Here is a 19,738-nt window from a genome sequence, read left to right on the forward strand (position 1 = left end):
TAGACTCACGCTGTGCTTTTCATAGGGCTTGCCCGTTATTTGTGCCCGTTAGAGGTGCCCCATAGAGGTTGGCCAATCCTGAGTCGGTGCCCTGAGAGGGTGGCCAATCATGAGTCAGATTCCTCTCAGGTACACTTGAAGCGGCACGCCAGTCCTGTTTCATGTGCCTCTAGCCTAGACAGATATATACTTCTATATTCAGGTTTAATGAAAGTACGTGCGAAAAAGGGACTTAAAGTGCATGGCTATGTGCAGAGCACAGTGGTGGCTCACAGCCTATCGATTGGAAGGATGGTGTGGAAAGCGTAAAATCGCTGGGGGACAAAAGTCCTACAGTGTCACTTCACCTAAAGCCTGATGCACGCTTCCCGTTCCCCTTGCCCAGCAGCCGCAACGCCTCCTAATGAGCTGAGGTGTGTACAGAAAAGAATTTGCATATTTCCAGACAGACGCATGGGAACTGTCCACCTTTTTGATTTTCTGTGCTTTGAGCAGAGACTCTGAAAATTGGGCCTGCTTCCCTCACTGGCCTGGTTCTTGTCCTCTTTCTTAGATTTTGAAAATACCTCTCAGGTCCTCACCCTCGCAATGACGGGGTCTTTGATGTGGTGCCACTTACCCCCAGAGAGCCATATTCTAACTTACTCTGGTTTCTCTTCAAAACGAAAAAATCTTTCGCCTTTTACTAAAGATTGCCGTGGAGAGGAACATTTACGAGTTTATTCAATTTTTTTAAGCCTTACCACCGGTGAGGCTGTTTATCTTGTGTTTAAAAGAAAAGCATTAGAAATTGGTGAATATATCTGCGAGTTGTCTGCTGCTGTTTTTTGGGGACATGAGCTTAGGTGTTTTATTCCTGAACTCTCTGCTTGCTCATTTGCATAGACAGAGTGCAGGAGAGGTGCATCATGGGAAAGAGCTTGTGCAGTGCATGAGATTGCTTTTCGTGACTATCTTGGAATTTCACGATAGCAGGCAGTATGTTTTCTCCTCTCTTAATATTCCTGCTGTCAGAGGCCAGACGTCACCCTCCTTTTTCAAGGTGGCACCTAGACTCACGCTGTGCTTTTCATAGGGCTTGCCTGTTATTTGTGCACGTTAGAGGTGCCCCATAGAGGTTGGCCAATCCTGAGTCGGTGCTCTGAGAGGGTGGCCAATCCCGAGTCAGATTCCTCTCAGGTACACTTGAAGCGGCACGCCAGTCCTGTTTCATGTGCCTCTAGCCTAGACAGATATATACTTCCATATTCAGGTTTAATGAAAGTACGTGCGAAAAAGGGACTTAAAGTGCATGGCTATGTGCAGAGCACAGTGGTGGCTCACAGCCTAACGATTGGAAGGATGGTGTGGAAAGCGTAAAATCGTTGGGGTACAAAAGTCCTACAGTGCCACTTCACCTAAAGCCTGATGCACGCTTCCCGTTCCCCTTGCCCAGCAGCCGCAACGCCTCCTAATGAGCTGAGGTGTGTACAGAAAAGAATTTGCATATTCCCAGACAGACGCATGGGAACTGTCCACCTTTTTGATTTTCTGTGCTTTGAGCAGAGACTCTGAAATTTGGGCCTGCTTCCCTCACCGGCCTGGTTCTTGTCCTCTTTCTTAGATTTTGAAAATACCTCTCAGGTCCTCACCCTCGCAATGACGGGGTCTTTGATGTGGTGCCACTTACCCCCAGAGAGCCATATTCTAACTTACTCTGGTTTCTCTTCAAAACGAAAAAATCTTTCGCCTTTTACTAAAGATTTCCGTGGAGAGGAACATTTACGAGTTTATTCAATTTTTTTAAGCCTTACCACCGGTGAGGCTGTTTATCTTGTGTTTAAAAGAAAAGCATTAGAAATTGGTGAATATATCTGCGAGTTGTCTGCTGCTGTTTTTTGGGGACATGAGCTTAGGTGTTTTATTCCTGAACTCTCTGCTTGCTCATTTGCATAGACAGAGTGCAGGAGAGGTGCATCATGGGAAAGAGCTTGTGCAGTGCATGAGATTGCTTTTCGTGACTATCTTGGAATTTCACGATAGCAGGCAGTATGTTTTCTCCTCTCTTAATATTCCTGCTGTCAGAGGCCAGACGTCACCCTCCTTTTTCAAGGTGGCACCTAGACTCACGCTGTGCTTTTCATAGGGCTTGCCCATTATTTGTGCCCGTTAGAGGTGCCCCATAGAGGTTGGCCAATCCTGAGTCGGTGCCCTGAGAGGGTGGCCAATCATGAGTCAGATTCCTCTCAGGTACACTTGAAGCGGCAAACCAGTCCTGTTTCATGTGCCTCTAGCCTAGACAGATATATACTTCTATATTCAGGTTTAATGAAAGTACGTGCGAAAAAGGGACTTAAAGTGCATGGCTATGTGCAGAGCACAGTGGTGGCTCACAGCCTATCGATTGGAAGGATGGTGTGGAAAGCGTAAAATCGCTGGGGGACAAAAGTCCTACAGTGTCACTTCACCTAAAGCCTGATGCACGCTTCCCGTTCCCCTTGCCCAGCAGCCGCAACGCCTCCTAATGAGCTGAGGTGTGTACAGAAAAGAATTTGCATATTTCCAGACAGACGCATGGGAACTGTCCACCTTTTTGATTTTCTGTGCTTTGAGCAGAGACCCTGAAAATTGGGCCTGCTTCCCTCACTGGCCTGGTTCTTGTCCTCTTTCTTAGATTTTGAAAATACCTCTCAGGTCCTCACCCTCGCAATGACGGGGTCTTTGATGTGGTGCCACTTACCCCCAGAGAGCCATATTCTAACTTACTCTGGTTTCTCTTCAAAACGAAAAAATCTTTCGCCTTTTACTAAAGATTGCCGTGGAGAGGAACATTTACGAGTTTATTCAATTTTTTTAAGCCTTACCACCGGTGAGGCTGTTTATCTTGTGTTTAAAAGAAAAGCATTAGAAATTGGTGAATATATCTGCGAGTTGTCTGCTGCTGTTTTTTGGGGACATGAGCTTAGGTGTTTTATTCCTGAACTCTCTGCTTGCTCATTTGCATAGACAGAGTGCAGGAGAGGTGCATCATGGGAAAGAGCTTGTGCAGTGCATGAGATTGCTTTTCGTGACTATCTTGGAATTTCACGATAGCAGGCAGTATGTTTTCTCCTCTCTTAATATTCCTGCTGTCAGAGGCCAGACGTCACCCTCCTTTTTCAAGGTGGCACCTAGACTCACGCTGTGCTTTTCATAGGGCTTGCCTGTTATTTGTGCACGTTAGAGGTGCCCCATAGAGGTTGGCCAATCCTGAGTCGGTGCCCTGAGAGGGTGGCCAATCCTGAGTCAGATTCCTCTCAGGTACACTTGAAGCGGCACGCCAGTCCTGTTTCATGTGCCTCTAGCCTAGACAGATATATACTTCCATATTCAGGTTTAATGAAAGTACGTGCGAAAAAGGGACTTAAAGTGCATGGCTATGTGCAGAGCACAGTGGTGGCTCACAGCCTAACGATTGGAAGGATGGTGTGGAAAGCGTAAAATCGCTGGGGGACAAAAGTCCTACAGTGCCACTTCACCTAAAGCCTGATGCACGCTTCCCGTTCCCCTTGCCCAGCAGCCGCAACGCCTCCTAATGAGCTGAGGTGTGTACAGAAAAGAATTTGCATATTCCCAGACAGACGCATGGGAACTGTCCACCTTTTTGATTTTCTGTGCTTTGAGCAGAGACTCTGAAATTTGGGCCTGCTTCCCTCACTGGCCTGGTTCTTGTCCTCTTTCTTAGAGCCTAAAAATACCTCTCAGGTCCTCACCCTCGCAATGACGGGGTCTTTGATGTGGTGCCACTTACCCCCAGAGAGCCATATTCTAACTTACTCTGGTTTCTCTTCAAAACGAAAAAATCTTTCGCCTTTTACTAAAGATTTCCATGGAGAGGAACATTTACGAGTTTATTCAATTTTTTTAAGCCTTACCACAGGTGAGGCTGTTTATCGTGTGTTTAAAAGAAAAGCATTAGAAATTGGTGAATATATCTGCGAGTTGTCTGCTGCTGTTTTTTGGGGACATGAGCTTAGGTGTTTTATTCCTGAACTCTCTGCTTGCTCATTTGCATTGACAGAGTGCAGGAGAGGTGCATCATGGGAAAGAGCTTGTGCAGTGCATGAGATTGCTTTTCGTGACTATCTTGGAATTTCACGATAGCAGGCAGTATGTTTTCTCCTCTCTTAATATTCCTGCTGTCAGAGGCCAGACGTCACCCTCCTTTTTCAAGGTGGCACCTAGACTCACGCTGTGCTTTTCATAGGGCTTGCCCGTTATTTGTGCACGTTAGAGGTGCCCCATAGAGGTTGGCCAATCCTGAGTCGGTGCCCTGAGAGGGTGGCCAATCCTGAGTCAGATTCCTCTCAGGTACACTTGAAGCGGCACGCCAGTCCTGTTTCATGTGCCTCTAGCCTAGACAGATATATACTTCTATATTCAGGTTTAATGAAAGTACGTGCGAAAAAGGGACTTAAAGTGCATGGCTATGTGCAGAGCACAGTGGTGGCTCACAGCCTAACGATTGGAAGGATGGTGTGGAAAGCGTAAAATCGCTGGGGTACAAAAGTCCTACAGTGCCACTTCACCTAAAGCCTGATGCACGCTTCCCGTTCCCCTTGCCCAGCAGCCGCAACGCCTCCTAATGAGCTGAGGTGTGTACAGAAAAGAATTTGCATATTCCCAGACAGACGCATGGGAACTGTCCACCTTTTTGATTTTCTGTGCTTTGAGCAGAGACTCTGAAAATTGGGCCTGCTTCCCTCACTGGCCTGGTTCTTGTCCTCTTTCTTAGAGCCTAAAAATACCTCTCAGGTCCTCACCCTCGCAATGACGGGGTCTTTGATGTGGTGCCACTTACCCCCAGAGAGCCATATTCTAACTTACTCTGGTTTCTCTTCAAAACGAAAAAATCTTTCGCCTTTTACTAAAGATTTCCGTGGAGAGGAACATTTACGAGTTTATTCAATTTTTTTAAGCCTTACCACAGGTGAGGCTGTTTATCGTGTGTTTAAAAGAAAAGCATTAGAAATTGGTGAATATATCTGCGAGTTGTCTGCTGCTGTTTTTTGGGGACATGAGCTTAGGTGTTTTATTCCTGAACTCTCTGCTTGCTCATTTGCATCGACAGAGTGCAGGAGAGGTGCATCATGGGAAAGAGCTTGTGCAGTGCATGAGATTGCTTTTCGTGACTATCTTGGAATTTCATGATAGCAGGCAGTATGTTTTCTCCTCTCTTAATATTCCTGCTGTCAGAGGCCAGACGTCACCCTCCTTTTTCAAGGTGGCACCTAGACTCACGCTGTGCTTTTCATAGGGCTTGCCCGTTATTTGTGCACGTTAGAGGTGCCCCATAGAGGTTGGCCAATCCTGAGTCGGTGCCCTGAGAGGATGGCCAATCCTGAGTCAGATTCCTCTCAGGTACACTTGAAGCGGCACGCCAGTCCTGTTTCATGTGCCTCTAGCCTAGACAGATATATACTTCTATATTCAGGTTTAATGAAAGTACGTGCGAAAAAGGGACTTAAAGTGCATGGCTATGTGCAGAGCACAGTGGTGGCTCACAGCCTAACGATTGGAAGGATGGTGTGGAAAGCGTAAAATCGCTGGGGTACAAAAGTCCTACAGTGCCACTTCACCTAAAGCCTGATGCACGCTTCCCGTTCCCCTTGCCCAGCAGCCGCAACGCCTCCTAATGAGCTGAGGTGTGTACAGAAAAGAATTTGCATATTCCCAGACAGACGCATGGGAACTGTCCACCTTTTTGATTTTCTGTGCTTTGAGCAGAGACTCTGAAATTTGGGCCTGCTTCCCTCACCGGCCTGGTTCTTGTCCTCTTTCTTAGATTTTGAAAATACCTCTCAGGTCCTCACCCTCGCAATGACGGGGTCTTTGATGTGGTGCCACTTACCCCCAGAGAGCCATATTCTAACTTACTCTGGTTTCTCTTCAAAACGAAAAAATCTTTCGCCTTTTACTAAAGATTTCCGTGGAGAGGAACATTTACGAGTTTATTCAATTTTTTTAAGCCTTACCACCGGTGAGGCTGTTTATCTTGTGTTTAAAAGAAAAGCATTAGAAATTGGTGAATATACCTGCGAGTTGTCTGCTGCTGTTTTTTGGGGACATGAGCTTAGGTGTTTTATTCCTGAACTCTCTGCTTGCTCATTTGCATAGACAGAGTGCAGGAGAGGTGCATCATGGGAAAGAGCTTGTGCAGTGCATGAGATTGCTTTTCGTGACTATCTTGGAATTTCACGATAGCAGGCAGTATGTTTTCTCCTCTCTTAATATTCCTGCTGTCAGAGGCCAGACGTCACCCTCCTTTTTCAAGGTGGCACCTAGACTCACGCTGTGCTTTTCATAGGGCTTGCCCATTATTTGTGCCCGTTAGAGGTGCCCCATAGAGGTTGGCCAATCCTGAGTCGGTGCCCTGAGAGGGTGGCCAATCCTGAGTCAGATTCCTCTCAGGTACACTTGAAGCGGCACGCCAGTCCTGTTTCATGTGCCTCTAGCCTAGACAGATATATACTTCTATATTCAGGTTTAATGAAAGTACGTGCGAAAAAGGGACTTAAAGTGCATGGCTTTGTGCAGAGCACAGTGGTGGCTCACAGCCTAACGATTGGAAGGATGGTGTGGAAAGCGTAAAATCGCTGGGGTACAAAAGTCCTACAGTGCCACTTCACCTAAAGCCTGATGCACGCTTCCCGTTCCCCTTGCCCAGCAGCCGCAACGCCTCCTAATGAGCTGAGGTGTGTACAGAAAAGAATTTGCATATTCCCAGACAGACGCATGGGAACTGTCCACCTTTTCTGATTTTCTGTGCTTTGAGCAGAGACTCTGAAAATTGGGCCTGCTTCTCTCACTGGCCTGGTTCTTGTCCTCTTTCTTAGAGCCTAAAAATACCTCTCAGGTCCTCACCCTCGCAATGACGGGGTCTTTGATGTGGTGCCACTTACCCCCAGAGAGCCATATTCTAACTTACTCTGGTTTCTCTTCAAAACGAAAAAATCTTTCGCCTTTTACTAAAGATTTCCGTGGAGAGGAACATTTACGAGTTTATTCAATTTTTTTAAGCCTTACCACAGGTGAGGCTGTTTATCGTGTGTTTAAAAGAAAAGCATTAGAAATTGGTGAATATATCTGCGAGTTGTCTGCTGCTGTTTTTTGGGGACATGAGCTTAGGTGTTTTATTCCTGAACTCTCTGCTTGCTCATTTGCATCGACAGAGTGCAGGAGAGGTGCATCATGGGAAAGAGCTTGTGCAGTGCATGAGATTGCTTTTCGTGACTATCTTGGAATTTCATGATAGCAGGCAGTATGTTTTCTCCTCTCTTAATATTCCTGCTGTCAGAGGCCAGACGTCACCCTCCTTTTTCAAGGTGGCACCTAGACTCACGCTGTGCTTTTCATAGGGCTTGCCCGTTATTTGTGCACGTTAGAGGTGCCCCATAGAGGTTGGCCAATCCTGAGTCGGTGCCCTGAGAGGATGGCCAATCCTGAGTCAGATTCCTCTCAGGTACACTTGAAGCGGCACGCCAGTCCTGTTTCATGTGCCTCTAGCCTAGACAGATATATACTTCTATATTCAGGTTTAATGAAAGTACGTACGAAAAAGGGACTTAAAGTGCATGGCTATGTGCAGAGCACAGTGGTGGCTCACAGCCTAACGATTGGAAGGATGGTGTGGAAAGCGTAAAATCGCTGGGGTACAAAAGTCCTACAGTGCCACTTCACCTAAAGCCTGATGCACGCTTCCCGTTCCCCTTGCCCAGCAGCCGCAACGCCTCCTAATGAGCTGAGGTGTGTACAGAAAAGAATTTGCATATTCCCAGACAGACGCATGGGAACTGTCCACCTTTTTGATTTTCTGTGCTTTGAGCAGAGACTCTGAAAATTGGGCCTGCTTCCCTCACTGGCCTGGTTCTTGTCCTCTTTCTTAGAGCCTAAAAATACCTCTCAGGTCCTCACCCTCGCAATGACGGGGTCTTTGATGTGGTGCCACTTACCCCCAGAGAGCCATATTCTAACTTACTCTGGTTTCTCTTCAAAACGAAAAAATCTTTCGCCTTTTACTAAAGATTTCCGTGGAGAGGAACATTTACGAGTTTATTCAATTTTTTTAAGCCTTACCACAGGTGAGGCTGTTTATCGTGTGTTTAAAAGAAAAGCATTAGAAATTGGTGAATATATCTGCGAGTTGTCTGCTGCTGTTTTTTGGGGACATGAGCTTAGGTGTTTTATTCCTGAACTCTCTGCTTGCTCATTTGCATCGACAGAGTGCAGGAGAGGTGCATCATGGGAAAGAGCTTGTGCAGTGCATGAGATTGCTTTTCGTGACTATCTTGGAATTTCATGATAGCAGGCAGTATGTTTTCTCCTCTCTTAATATTCCTGCTGTCAGAGGCCAGACGTCACCCTCCTTTTTCAAGGTGGCACCTAGACTCACGCTGTGCTTTTCATAGGGCTTGCCCGTTATTTGTGCACGTTAGAGGTGCCCCATAGAGGTTGGCCAATCCTGAGTCGGTGCCCTGAGAGGATGGCCAATCCTGAGTCAGATTCCTCTCAGGTACACTTGAAGCGGCACGCCAGTCCTGTTTCATGTGCCTCTAGCCTAGACAGATATATACTTCTATATTCAGGTTTAATGAAAGTACGTGCGAAAAAGGGACTTAAAGTGCATGGCTATGTGCAGAGCACAGTGGTGGCTCACAGCCTAACGATTGGAAGGATGGTGTGGAAAGCGTAAAATCGCTGGGGTACAAAAGTCCTACAGTGCCACTTCACCTAAAGCCTGATGCACGCTTCCCGTTCCCCTTGCCCAGCAGCCGCAACGCCTCCTAATGAGCTGAGGTGTGTACAGAAAAGAATTTGCATATTCCCAGACAGACGCATGGGAACTGTCCACCTTTTTGATTTTCTGTGCTTTGAGCAGAGACTCTGAAATTTGGGCCTGCTTCCCTCACCGGCCTGGTTCTTGTCCTCTTTCTTAGATTTTGAAAATACCTCTCAGGTCCTCACCCTCGCAATGACGGGGTCTTTGATGTGGTGCCACTTACCCCCAGAGAGCCATATTCTAACTTACTCTGGTTTCTCTTCAAAACGAAAAAATCTTTCGCCTTTTACTAAAGATTTCCGTGGAGAGGAACATTTACGAGTTTATTCAATTTTTTTAAGCCTTACCACAGGTGAGGCTGTTTATCGTGTGTTTAAAAGAAAAGCATTAGAAATTGGTGAATATATCTGCGAGTTGTCTGCTGCTGTTTTTTGGGGACATGAGCTTAGGTGTTTTATTCCTGAACTCTCTGCTTGCTCATTTGCATCGACAGAGTGCAGGAGAGGTGCATCATGGGAAAGAGCTTGTGCAGTGCATGAGATTGCTTTTCGTGACTATCTTGGAATTTCATGATAGCAGGCAGTATGTTTTCTCCTCTCTTAATATTCCTGCTGTCAGAGGCCAGACGTCACCCTCCTTTTTCAAGGTGGCACCTAGACTCACGCTGTGCTTTTCATAGGGCTTGCCCGTTATTTGTGCACGTTAGAGGTGCCCCATAGAGGTTGGCCAATCCTGAGTCGGTGCCCTGAGAGGATGGCCAATCCTGAGTCAGATTCCTCTCAGGTACACTTGAAGCGGCACGCCAGTCCTGTTTCATGTGCCTCTAGCCTAGACAGATATATACTTCTATATTCAGGTTTAATGAAAGTACGTGCGAAAAAGGGACTTAAAGTGCATGGCTATGTGCAGAGCACAGTGGTGGCTCACAGCCTAACGATTGGAAGGATGGTGTGGAAAGCGTAAAATCGCTGGGGTACAAAAGTCCTACAGTGCCACTTCACCTAAAGCCTGATGCACGCTTCCCGTTCCCCTTGCCCAGCAGCCGCAACGCCTCCTAATGAGCTGAGGTGTGTACAGAAAAGAATTTGCATATTCCCAGACAGACGCATGGGAACTGTCCACCTTTTTGATTTTCTGTGCTTTGAGCAGAGACTCTGAAATTTGGGCCTGCTTCCCTCACCGGCCTGGTTCTTGTCCTCTTTCTTAGATTTTGAAAATACCTCTCAGGTCCTCACCCTCGCAATGACGGGGTCTTTGATGTGGTGCCACTTACCCCCAGAGAGCCATATTCTAACTTACTCTGGTTTCTCTTCAAAACGAAAAAATCTTTCGCCTTTTACTAAAGATTTCCGTGGAGAGGAACATTTACGAGTTTATTCAATTTTTTTAAGCCTTACCACCGGTGAGGCTGTTTATCTTGTGTTTAAAAGAAAAGCATTAGAAATTGGTGAATATACCTGCGAGTTGTCTGCTGCTGTTTTTTGGGGACATGAGCTTAGGTGTTTTATTCCTGAACTCTCTGCTTGCTCATTTGCATAGACAGAGTGCAGGAGAGGTGCATCATGGGAAAGAGCTTGTGCAGTGCATGAGATTGCTTTTCGTGACTATCTTGGAATTTCACGATAGCAGGCAGTATGTTTTCTCCTCTCTTAATATTCCTGCTGTCAGAGGCCAGACGTCACCCTCCTTTTTCAAGGTGGCACCTAGACTCACGCTGTGCTTTTCATAGGGCTTGCCCATTATTTGTGCCCGTTAGAGGTGCCCCATAGAGGTTGGCCAATCCTGAGTTGGTGCCCTGAGAGGGTGGCCAATCCTGAGTCAGATTCCTCTCAGGTACACTTGAAGCGGCACGCCAGTCCTGTTTCATGTGCCTCTAGCCTAGACAGATATATACTTCTATATTCAGGTTTAATGAAAGTACGTGCGAAAAAGGGACTTAAAGTGCATGGCTTTGTGCAGAGCACAGTGGTGGCTCACAGCCTAACGATTGGAAGGATGGTGTGGAAAGCGTAAAATCGCTGGGGTACAAAAGTCCTACAGTGCCACTTCACCTAAAGCCTGATGCACGCTTCCCGTTCCCCTTGCCCAGCAGCCGCAACGCCTCCTAATGAGCTGAGGTGTGTACAGAAAAGAATTTGCATATTCCCAGACAGACGCATGGGAACTGTCCACCTTTTCTGATTTTCTGTGCTTTGAGCAGAGACTCTGAAAATTGGGCCTGCTTCTCTCACTGGCCTGGTTCTTGTCCTCTTTCTTAGAGCCTAAAAATACCTCTCAGGTCCTCACCCTCGCAATGACGGGGTCTTTGATGTGGTGCCACTTACCCCCAGAGAGCCATATTCTAACTTACTCTGGTTTCTCTTCAAAACGAAAAAATCTTTCGCCTTTTACTAAAGATTTCCGTGGAGAGGAACATTTACGAGTTTATTCAATTTTTTTAAGCCTTACCACAGGTGAGGCTGTTTATCGTGTGTTTAAAAGAAAAGCATTAGAAATTGGTGAATATATCTGCGAGTTGTCTGCTGCTGTTTTTTGGGGACATGAGCTTAGGTGTTTTATTCCTGAACTCTCTGCTTGCTCATTTGCATCGACAGAGTGCAGGAGAGGTGCATCATGGGAAAGAGCTTGTGCAGTGCATGAGATTGCTTTTCGTGACTATCTTGGAATTTCATGATAGCAGGCAGTATGTTTTCTCCTCTCTTAATATTCCTGCTGTCAGAGGCCAGACGTCACCCTCCTTTTTCAAGGTGGCACCTAGACTCACGCTGTGCTTTTCATAGGGCTTGCCCGTTATTTGTGCACGTTAGAGGTGCCCCATAGAGGTTGGCCAATCCTGAGTCGGTGCCCTGAGAGGATGGCCAATCCTGAGTCAGATTCCTCTCAGGTACACTTGAAGCGGCACGCCAGTCCTGTTTCATGTGCCTCTAGCCTAGACAGATATATACTTCTATATTCAGGTTTAATGAAAGTACGTACGAAAAAGGGACTTAAAGTGCATGGCTATGTGCAGAGCACAGTGGTGGCTCACAGCCTATCGATTGGAAGGATGGTGTGGAAAGCGTAAAATCGCTGGGGGACAAAAGTCCTACAGTGTCACTTCACCTAAAGCCTGATGCACGCTTCCCGTTCCCCTTGCCCAGCAGCCGCAACGCCTCCTAATGAGCTGAGGTGTGTACAGAAAAGAATTTGCATATTTCCAGACAGACGCATGGGAACTGTCCACCTTTTTGATTTTCTGTGCTTTGAGCAGAGACTCTGAAAATTGGGCCTGCTTCCCTCACTGGCCTGGTTCTTGTCCTCTTTCTTAGAGCCTAAAAATACCTCTCAGGTCCTCACCCTCGCAATGACGGGGTCTTTGATGTGGTGCCACTTACCCCCAGAGAGCCATATGCTAACTTACTCTGGTTTCTCTTCAAAACGAAAAAATCTTTCGCCTTTTACTAAAGATTGCCGTGGAGAGGAACATTTACGAGTTTATTCAATTTTTTTAAGCCTTACCACAGGTGAGGCTGTTTATCGTGTGTTTAAAAGAAAAGCATTAGAAATTGGTGAATATATCTGCGAGTTGTCTGCTGCTGTTTTTTGGGGACATGAGCTTAGGTGTTTTATTCCTGAACTCTCTGCTTGCTCATTTGCATCGACAGAGTGCAGGAGAGGTGCATCATGGGAAAGAGCTTGTGCAGTGCATGAGATTGCTTTTCGTGACTATCTTGGAATTTCACGATAGCAGGCAGTATGTTTTCTCCTCTCTTAATATTCCTGCTGTCAGAGGCCAGACGTCACCCTCCTTTTTCAAGGTGGCACCTAGACTCACGCTGTGCTTTTCATAGGGCTTGCCCGTTATTTGTGCACGTTAGAGGTGCCCCATAGAGGTTGGCCAATCCTGAGTCGGTGCCCTGAGAGGGTGGCCAATCCTGAGTCAGATTCCTCTCAGGTACACTTGAAGCGGCACGCCAGTCCTGTTTCATGTGCCTCTAGCCTAGACAGATATATACTTCTATATTCAGGTTTAATGAAAGTACGTACGAAAAAGGGACTTAAAGTGCATGGCTATGTGCAGAGCACAGTGGTGGCTCACAGCCTATCGATTGGAAGGATGGTGTGGAAAGCGTAAAATCGCTGGGGGACAAAAGTCCTACAGTGTCACTTCACCTAAAGCCTGATGCACGCTTCCCGTTCCCCTTGCCCAGCAGCCGCAACGCCTCCTAATGAGCTGAGGTGTGTACAGAAAAGAATTTGCATATTTCCAGACAGACGCATGGGAACTGTCCACCTTTTTGATTTTCTGTGCTTTGAGCAGAGACTCTGAAAATTGGGCCTGCTTCCCTCACTGGCCTGGTTCTTGTCCTCTTTCTTAGAGCCTAAAAATACCTCTCAGGTCCTCACCCTCGCAATGACGGGGTCTTTGATGTGGTGCCACTTACCCCCAGAGAGCCATATTCTAACTTACTCTGGTTTCTCTTCAAAACGAAAAAATCTTTCGCCTTTTACTAAAGATTTCCGTGGAGAGGAACATTTACGAGTTCATTCAATTTTTTTAAGCCTTACCACAGGTGAGGCTGTTTATCGTGTGTTTAAAAGAAAAGCATTAGAAATTGGTGAATATATCTGCGAGTTGTCTGCTGCTGTTTTTTGGGGACATGAGCTTAGGTGTTTTATTCCTGAACTCTCTGCTTGCTCATTTGCATCGACAGAGTGCAGGAGAGGTGCATCATGGGAAAGAGCTTGTGCAGTGCATGAGATTGCTTTTCGTGACTATCTTGGAATTTCACGATAGCAGGCAGTATGTTTTCTCCTCTCTTAATATTCCTGCTGTCAGAGGCCAGACGTCACCCTCCTTTTTCAAGGTGGCACCTAGACTCACGCTCTGCTTTTCATAGGGCTTGCCCGTTATTTGTGCACGTTAGAGGTGCCCCATAGAGGTTGGCCAATCCTGAGTCGGTGCCCTGAGAGGGTGGCCAATCCTGAGTCAGATTCCTCTCAGGTACACTTGAAGCGGCACGCCAGTCCTGTTTCATGTGCCTCTAGCCTAGACAGATATATACTTCTATATTCAGGTTTAATGAAAGTACGTGCGAAAAAGGGACTTAAAGTGCATGGCTATGTGCAGAGCACAGTGGTGGCTCACAGCCTAACGATTGGAAGGATGGTGTGGAAAGCGTAAAATCGCTGGGGGACAAAAGTCCTACAGTGCCACTTCACCTAAAGCCTGATGCACGCTTCCCGTTCCCCTTGCCCAGCAGCCGCAACGCCTCCTAATGAGCTGAGGTATGTACAGAAAAGAATTTGCATATTCCCAGACAGACGCATGGGAACTGTCCACCTTTTTGATTTTCTGTGCTTTGAGCAGAGACTCTGAAATTTGGGCCTGCTTCCCTCACCGGCCTGGTTCTTGTCCTCTTTCTTAGATTTTGAAAATACCTCTCAGGTCCTCACCCTCGCAATGACGGGGTCTTTGATGTGGTGCTACTTACCCCCAGAGAGCCATATTCTAACTTACTCTAGTTTTCTCTTCAAAACGAAAAAATATTTCGCCTTTTACTAAAGATTTCCGTGGAGCGGAACATTTACGAGTTTATTCAATTTTTTTAAGCCTTACCACCGGTGAGGCTGTTTATCTTGTGTTTAAAAGAAAAGCATTAGAAATTGGTGAATATATCTGCGAGTTGTCTGCTGCTGTTTTTTGGGGACATGAGCTTAGGTGTTTTATTCCTGAACTCTCTGCTTGCTCATTTGCATAGACAGAGTGCAGGAGAGGTGCATCATGGGAAAGAGCTTGTGCAGTGCATGAGATTGCTTTTCGTGACTATCTTGGAATTTCACGATAGCAGGCAGTATGTTTTCTCCTCTCTTAATATTCCTGCTGTCAGAGGCCAGACGTCACCCTCCTTTTTCAAGGTGGCACCTAGACTCACCTTGTGCTTTTCATAGGGCTTGCCCGTTAGAGGTGCCCCATAGAGGTTGGCCAATCCTGAGTCGGTGCCCTGAGAGGGTGGCCAATCATGAGTCAGATTCCTCTCAGGTACACTTGAAGCGGCACGCCAGTCCTGTTTCATGTGCCTCTAGCCTAGACAGATATATACTTCTATATTCAGGTTTAATGAAAGTACGTGCGAAAAAGGTACTTAAAGTGCATGGCTATGTGCAGAGCACAGTGGTGGCTCACAGCCTATCGATTGGAAGGATGGTGTGGAAAGCGTAAAATCGCTGGGGGACAAAAGTCCTACAGTGTCACTTCACCTAAAGCCTGATGCACGCTTCCCGTTCCCCTTGCCCAGCAGCCGCAACGCTTCCTAATGAGCTGAGGTGTGTACAGAAAAGAATTTGCATATTTCCAGACAGACGCATGGGAACTGTCCACCTTTTTGATTTTCTGTGCTTTGAGCAGAGACTCTGAAAATTGGGCCTGCTTCCCTCACTGGCCTGGTTCTTGTCCTCTTTCTTAGAGCCTAAAAATACCTCTCAGGTCCTCACCCTCGCAATGACGGGGTCTTTGATGTGGTGCCACTTACCCCCAGAGAGCCATATTCTAACTTACTCTGGTTTCTCTTCAAAACGAAAAAATCTTTTGCCTTTTACTAAAGATTTTCGTGGAGAGGAACATTTACGAGTTTATTCAATTTTTTTAAGCCTTACCACAGGTGAGGCTGTTTATCGTGTGTTTAAAAGAAAAGCATTAGAAATTGGTGAATATATCTGCGAGTTGTCTGCTGCTGTTTTTTGGGGACATGAGCTTAGGTGTTTTATTCCTGAACTCTCTGCTTGCTCATTTGCATCGACAGAGTGCAGGAGAGGTGCATCATGGGAAAGAGCTTGTGCAGTGCATGAGATTGCTTTTCGTGACTATCTTGGAATTTCACGATAGCAGGCAGTATGTTTTCTCCTCTCTTAATATTCCTGCTGTCAGAGGCCAGACGTCACCCTCCTTTTTCAAGGTGGCACCTAGACTCACGCTGTGCTTTTCATAGGGCTTGCCCGTTATTTGTGCATGTTAGAGGTGCCCCATAGAGGTTGGCCAATCCTGAGTCGGTGCCCTGAGAGGGTGGCCAATCCTGAGTCAGATTCCTCTCAGGTACACTTGAAGCGGCACGCCAGTCCTGTTTCATGTGCCTCTAGCCTAGACAGATATATACTTCTATATTCAGGTTTAATGAAAGTACGTGCGAAAAAGGGACTTAAAGTGCATGGCTATGTGCAGAGCACAGTGGTGGCTCACAGCCTAACGATTGGAAGGATGGTGTGGAAAGCGTAAAATCGCTGGGGGACAAAAGTCCTACAGTGCCACTTCACCTAAAGCCTGATGCACGCTTCCCGTTCCCCTTGCCCAGCAGCCGCAACGCCTCCTAATGAGCTGAGGTGTGTACAGAAAATAATTTGCATATTCCCAGACAGACGCATGGGAACTGTCCACCTTTTTGATTTTCTGTGCTTTGAGCAGAGACTCTGAAATTTGGGCCTGCTTCCCTCACCGGCCTGGTTCTTGTCCTCTTTCTTAGATTTTGAAAATACCTCTCAGGTCCTCACCCTCGCAATGACGGGGTCTTTGATGTGGTGCCACTTACCCCCAGAGAGCCATATTCTAACTTACTCTGGTTTTCTCTTCAAAATGAAAAAATCTTTCGCCTTTTACTAAAGATTTCCGTGGAGAGGAACATTTACGAGTTTATTCAATTTTTTTAAGCCTTACCACCGGTGAGGCTGTTTATCTTGTGTTTAAAAGAAAAGCATTAGAAATTGGTGAATATATCTGCGAGTTGTCTGCTGCTGTTTTTTGGGGACATGAGCTTAGGTGTTTTATTCCTGAACTCTCTGCTTGCTCATTTGCATAGACAGAGTGCAGGAGAGGTGCATCATGGGAAAGAGCTTGTGCAGTGCATGAGATTGCTTTTCGTGACTATCTTGAAATTTCACGATAGCAGGCAGTATGTTTTCTCCGCTCTTAATATTCCTGCTGTCAGAGGCCAGACGTCACCCTCCTTTTTCAAGGTGGCACCTAGACTCACGCTGTGCTTTTCATAGGGCTTGCCCATTATTTGTGCCCGTTAGAGGTGCCCTATAGAGGTTGGCCAATCCTGAGTCGGTGCCCTGAGAGGGTGGCCAATCCTGAGTCAGACTCCTCTCAGGTACACTTGAAGCTGCACGCCAGTCCTGTTTTATGTGCCTCTAGCCTAGACAGATATATACTTCTATATTCAGGTTTAATGAAAGTACGTGCGAAAAAGGGACTGAGGGGCAGATTTATGTTCACTGGCGCATCCCGAGGGATGCGCCAGTTAACATGCGCCACAGTGCGCCACTGCTCCGCCACCCATGGTGCGCCGCATTTATGATGCGGCGCACCATGGGGCAAAAACGGCACAGATGCGTGACGCATCTGTGCCGTAAAGGTGGCGCATTGCTGGAGTTGTGTCGCAAGCGCGACGCAGCTCCAGCAAGGCTCGGGGGTGCCCATCTTAACAATGCTGCATCTAGACCTACGCCTGCTTCAAGCAGGCGCAGGCTTTTGGCGCAGCATTGGCCTGAAAGTGACTGAGTGGAATCTCATAGATTTCACTCAGCCACTTTTGCGAGGCGCACCTGCCCCGGAACGCCCCCCCCCTGAGCCGGAACGCCCACAAGCGGCGCAGGGCTTTACAACGTGACGCATCTGCCTAGATGCGTCACGTTGTAAATCGTTCGTAGGAATGCGCCACGTTTACGCCGCCTTGCGTGACGCAACAGCGGCGTAAACGTGGCGCAACGGCCTCATAAATCTGCCCCTTAAAGTGCATGGCTATGTGCAGAGCACAGTGGTGGCTCACAGCCTATCGATTGGAAGGATGGTGTGGAAAGCGTAAAATCGCTGGGGGACAAAAGTCCTACAGTGTCACTTCACCTAAAGCCTGATGCACGCTTCCCGTTCCCCTTGCCCAGCAGCCGCAACGCCTCCTAATGAGCTGAGGTGTGTACAGAAAAGAATTTGCATATTCCCAGACAGACGCATGGGAACTGTCCACCTTTTTGATTTTCTGTGCTTTGAGCAGAGACTCTGAAAATTGGGCCTGCTTCCCTCACTGGCCTGGTTCTTGTCCTCTTTCTTAGAGCCTAAAAATACCTCTCAGGTCCTCACCCTCGCAATGACGGGGTCTTTGATGTGGTGCCACTTACCCCCAGAGAGCCGTATTCTAACTTACTCTGGTTTCTCTTCAAAACTAAAAAATCTTTCGCCTTTTACTAAAGATTTCCGTGGAGAGGAACATTTACGAGTTTATTCAATTTTTTTAAGCCTTACCACAGGTGAGGCTGTTTATCGTGTGTTTAAAAGAAAAGCATTAGAAATTGGGGAATATCTGCCAGTTGTCTGCTGCTGTTTTTTGGGGACATGAGCTTAGGTGTTTTATTCCTGAACTCTCTGCTTGCTCATTTGCATAGACAGAGTGCAGGAGAGGTGCATCATGGGAAAGAGCTTGTACAGTGCATGAGATTGCTTTTCGTGACTATCTTGGAATTTCACGATAGCAGGCAGTATGTTTTCTCCTCTCTTAATATTCCTGCTGTCAGAGGCCAGACGTCGCCCTCCTTTTTCAAGGTGGCACCTAGACTCACGCTGTGCTTTTCATAGGGCTTGCCCATTATTTGTGCCCGTTAGAGGTGCCCCATAGAGGTTGGCCAATCCTGAGTCGGTGCCCTGAGAGGGTGGCCAATCCTGAGTCAGATTCCTCTCAGGTACACTTGAAGCGGCACGCCAGTCCTGTTTCATGTGCCTCTAGCCTAGACAGATATATACTTCTATATTCAGGTTTAATGAAAGTACGTGCGAAAAAGGGACTTAAAGTGCATGGCTATGTGCAGAGCACAGTGGTGGCTCACAGCCTAACGATTGGAAGGATGGTGTGGAAAGCGTAAAATCGCTGGGGGACAAAAGTCCTACAGTGCCACTTCACCTAAAGCCTGATGCACGCTTCCCGTTCCCCTTGCCCAGCAGCCGCAACGCCTCCTAATAAGCTGAGGTGTGTACAGAAAAGAATTTGCATATTCCCAGACAGACGCATGGGAACTGTCCACCTTTTTGATTTTCTGTGCTTTGAGCAGAGACTCTGAAATTTGGGCCTGCTTCCCTCACCGGCCTGGTTCTTGTCCTCTTTCTTAGATTTTGAAAATACCTCTCAGGTCCTCACCCTCGCAATGACGGGGTCTTTGATGTGGTGCCACTTACCCCCAGAGAGCCATATTCTAACTTACTCTGGTTTCTCTTCAAAACGAAAAAATCTTTCGCCTTTTACTAAAGATTTCCGTGGAGAGGAACATTTACGAGTTTATTCATTTTTTTAAGCCTTACCACAGGTGAGGCTGTTTATCGTGTGTTTAAAAGAAAAGCATTAGAAATTGGGGAATATCTGCCAGTTGTCTGCTGCTGTTTTTTGGGGACATGAGCTTAGGTGTTTTATTCCTGAACTCTCTGCTTGCTCATTTGCATAGACAGAGTGCAGGAGAGGTGCATCATGGGAAAGAGCTTGTACAGTGCATGAGATTGCTTTTCGTGACTATCTTGGAATTTCACGATAGCAGGCAGTATGTTTTCTCCTCTCTTAATATTCCTGCTGTCAGAGGCCAGACGTCGCCCTCCTTTTTCAAGGTGGCACCTAGACTCACGCTGTGCTTTTCATAGGGCTTGCCCATTATTTGTGCCCGTAAGAGGTGCCCCATAGAGGTTGGCCAATCCTGAGTCGGTGCCCTGAGAGGGTGGCCAATCATGAGTCAGATTCCTCTCAGGTACACTTGAAGCGGCACGCCAGTCCTGTTTCATGTGCCTCTAGCCTAGACAGATATATACTTCTATATTCAGGTTTAATGAAAGTACGTGCGAAAAAGGGACTTAAAGTGCATGGCTATGTGCAGAGCACAGTGGTGGCTCACAGCCTAACGATTGGAAGGATGGTGTGGAAAGCGTAAAATCGCTGG

The 19,738-nt window shown here is 46.9% G+C and overlaps 18 non-coding genes across 18 annotated transcripts; all 18 read left to right on the plus strand.

Moving 5' to 3' along the window:
• The first annotated feature begins 641 nt into the window (after window positions 1-641).
• Window positions 642-756, plus strand: LOC144800812 (U5 spliceosomal RNA). The gene has a single exon (XR_013604696.1). It is a non-coding gene; the product is annotated as a U5 spliceosomal RNA (small nuclear RNA).
• A 935-nt stretch (window positions 757-1,691) lies between these two features.
• On the plus strand, window positions 1,692-1,806 carry LOC144800091 (U5 spliceosomal RNA). The gene has a single exon (XR_013604009.1). It is a non-coding gene; the product is annotated as a U5 spliceosomal RNA (small nuclear RNA).
• Window positions 1,807-2,741: 935 nt separating this feature from the next.
• On the plus strand, window positions 2,742-2,856 carry LOC144800813 (U5 spliceosomal RNA). Its single transcript, XR_013604697.1, has one exon. It is a non-coding gene; the product is annotated as a U5 spliceosomal RNA (small nuclear RNA).
• A 935-nt stretch (window positions 2,857-3,791) lies between these two features.
• LOC144800684 (U5 spliceosomal RNA) lies at window positions 3,792-3,906 on the plus strand. The gene has a single exon (XR_013604573.1). It is a non-coding gene; the product is annotated as a U5 spliceosomal RNA (small nuclear RNA).
• Window positions 3,907-4,841: 935 nt separating this feature from the next.
• Window positions 4,842-4,956, plus strand: LOC144801488 (U5 spliceosomal RNA). Its single transcript, XR_013605295.1, has one exon. It is a non-coding gene; the product is annotated as a U5 spliceosomal RNA (small nuclear RNA).
• A 935-nt stretch (window positions 4,957-5,891) lies between these two features.
• On the plus strand, window positions 5,892-6,006 carry LOC144800092 (U5 spliceosomal RNA). The gene has a single exon (XR_013604010.1). It is a non-coding gene; the product is annotated as a U5 spliceosomal RNA (small nuclear RNA).
• Window positions 6,007-6,942: 936 nt separating this feature from the next.
• On the plus strand, window positions 6,943-7,057 carry LOC144801489 (U5 spliceosomal RNA). The gene has a single exon (XR_013605296.1). It is a non-coding gene; the product is annotated as a U5 spliceosomal RNA (small nuclear RNA).
• A 935-nt stretch (window positions 7,058-7,992) lies between these two features.
• LOC144801490 (U5 spliceosomal RNA) lies at window positions 7,993-8,107 on the plus strand. The gene has a single exon (XR_013605297.1). It is a non-coding gene; the product is annotated as a U5 spliceosomal RNA (small nuclear RNA).
• A 935-nt stretch (window positions 8,108-9,042) lies between these two features.
• On the plus strand, window positions 9,043-9,157 carry LOC144801491 (U5 spliceosomal RNA). Its single transcript, XR_013605298.1, has one exon. It is a non-coding gene; the product is annotated as a U5 spliceosomal RNA (small nuclear RNA).
• Window positions 9,158-10,092: 935 nt separating this feature from the next.
• LOC144800093 (U5 spliceosomal RNA) lies at window positions 10,093-10,207 on the plus strand. Its single transcript, XR_013604011.1, has one exon. It is a non-coding gene; the product is annotated as a U5 spliceosomal RNA (small nuclear RNA).
• Window positions 10,208-11,143: 936 nt separating this feature from the next.
• On the plus strand, window positions 11,144-11,258 carry LOC144801492 (U5 spliceosomal RNA). Its single transcript, XR_013605299.1, has one exon. It is a non-coding gene; the product is annotated as a U5 spliceosomal RNA (small nuclear RNA).
• A 935-nt stretch (window positions 11,259-12,193) lies between these two features.
• On the plus strand, window positions 12,194-12,308 carry LOC144800774 (U5 spliceosomal RNA). Its single transcript, XR_013604659.1, has one exon. It is a non-coding gene; the product is annotated as a U5 spliceosomal RNA (small nuclear RNA).
• Window positions 12,309-13,243: 935 nt separating this feature from the next.
• On the plus strand, window positions 13,244-13,358 carry LOC144800350 (U5 spliceosomal RNA). The gene has a single exon (XR_013604260.1). It is a non-coding gene; the product is annotated as a U5 spliceosomal RNA (small nuclear RNA).
• A 935-nt stretch (window positions 13,359-14,293) lies between these two features.
• LOC144801075 (U5 spliceosomal RNA) lies at window positions 14,294-14,409 on the plus strand. Its single transcript, XR_013604951.1, has one exon. It is a non-coding gene; the product is annotated as a U5 spliceosomal RNA (small nuclear RNA).
• Window positions 14,410-15,331: 922 nt separating this feature from the next.
• LOC144800718 (U5 spliceosomal RNA) lies at window positions 15,332-15,446 on the plus strand. The gene has a single exon (XR_013604605.1). It is a non-coding gene; the product is annotated as a U5 spliceosomal RNA (small nuclear RNA).
• A 935-nt stretch (window positions 15,447-16,381) lies between these two features.
• On the plus strand, window positions 16,382-16,497 carry LOC144800865 (U5 spliceosomal RNA). Its single transcript, XR_013604747.1, has one exon. It is a non-coding gene; the product is annotated as a U5 spliceosomal RNA (small nuclear RNA).
• A 1,469-nt stretch (window positions 16,498-17,966) lies between these two features.
• LOC144800612 (U5 spliceosomal RNA) lies at window positions 17,967-18,081 on the plus strand. Its single transcript, XR_013604505.1, has one exon. It is a non-coding gene; the product is annotated as a U5 spliceosomal RNA (small nuclear RNA).
• Window positions 18,082-19,014: 933 nt separating this feature from the next.
• On the plus strand, window positions 19,015-19,128 carry LOC144800538 (U5 spliceosomal RNA). Its single transcript, XR_013604433.1, has one exon. It is a non-coding gene; the product is annotated as a U5 spliceosomal RNA (small nuclear RNA).
• The last annotated feature ends 610 nt before the right edge of the window (window positions 19,129-19,738 follow it).

This window comes from Lissotriton helveticus, chromosome 12 (assembly GCF_964261635.1).
Source record: "Lissotriton helveticus chromosome 12, aLisHel1.1, whole genome shotgun sequence".
Classification (NCBI taxonomy): Eukaryota; Metazoa; Chordata; class Amphibia; order Caudata; family Salamandridae; genus Lissotriton; species Lissotriton helveticus.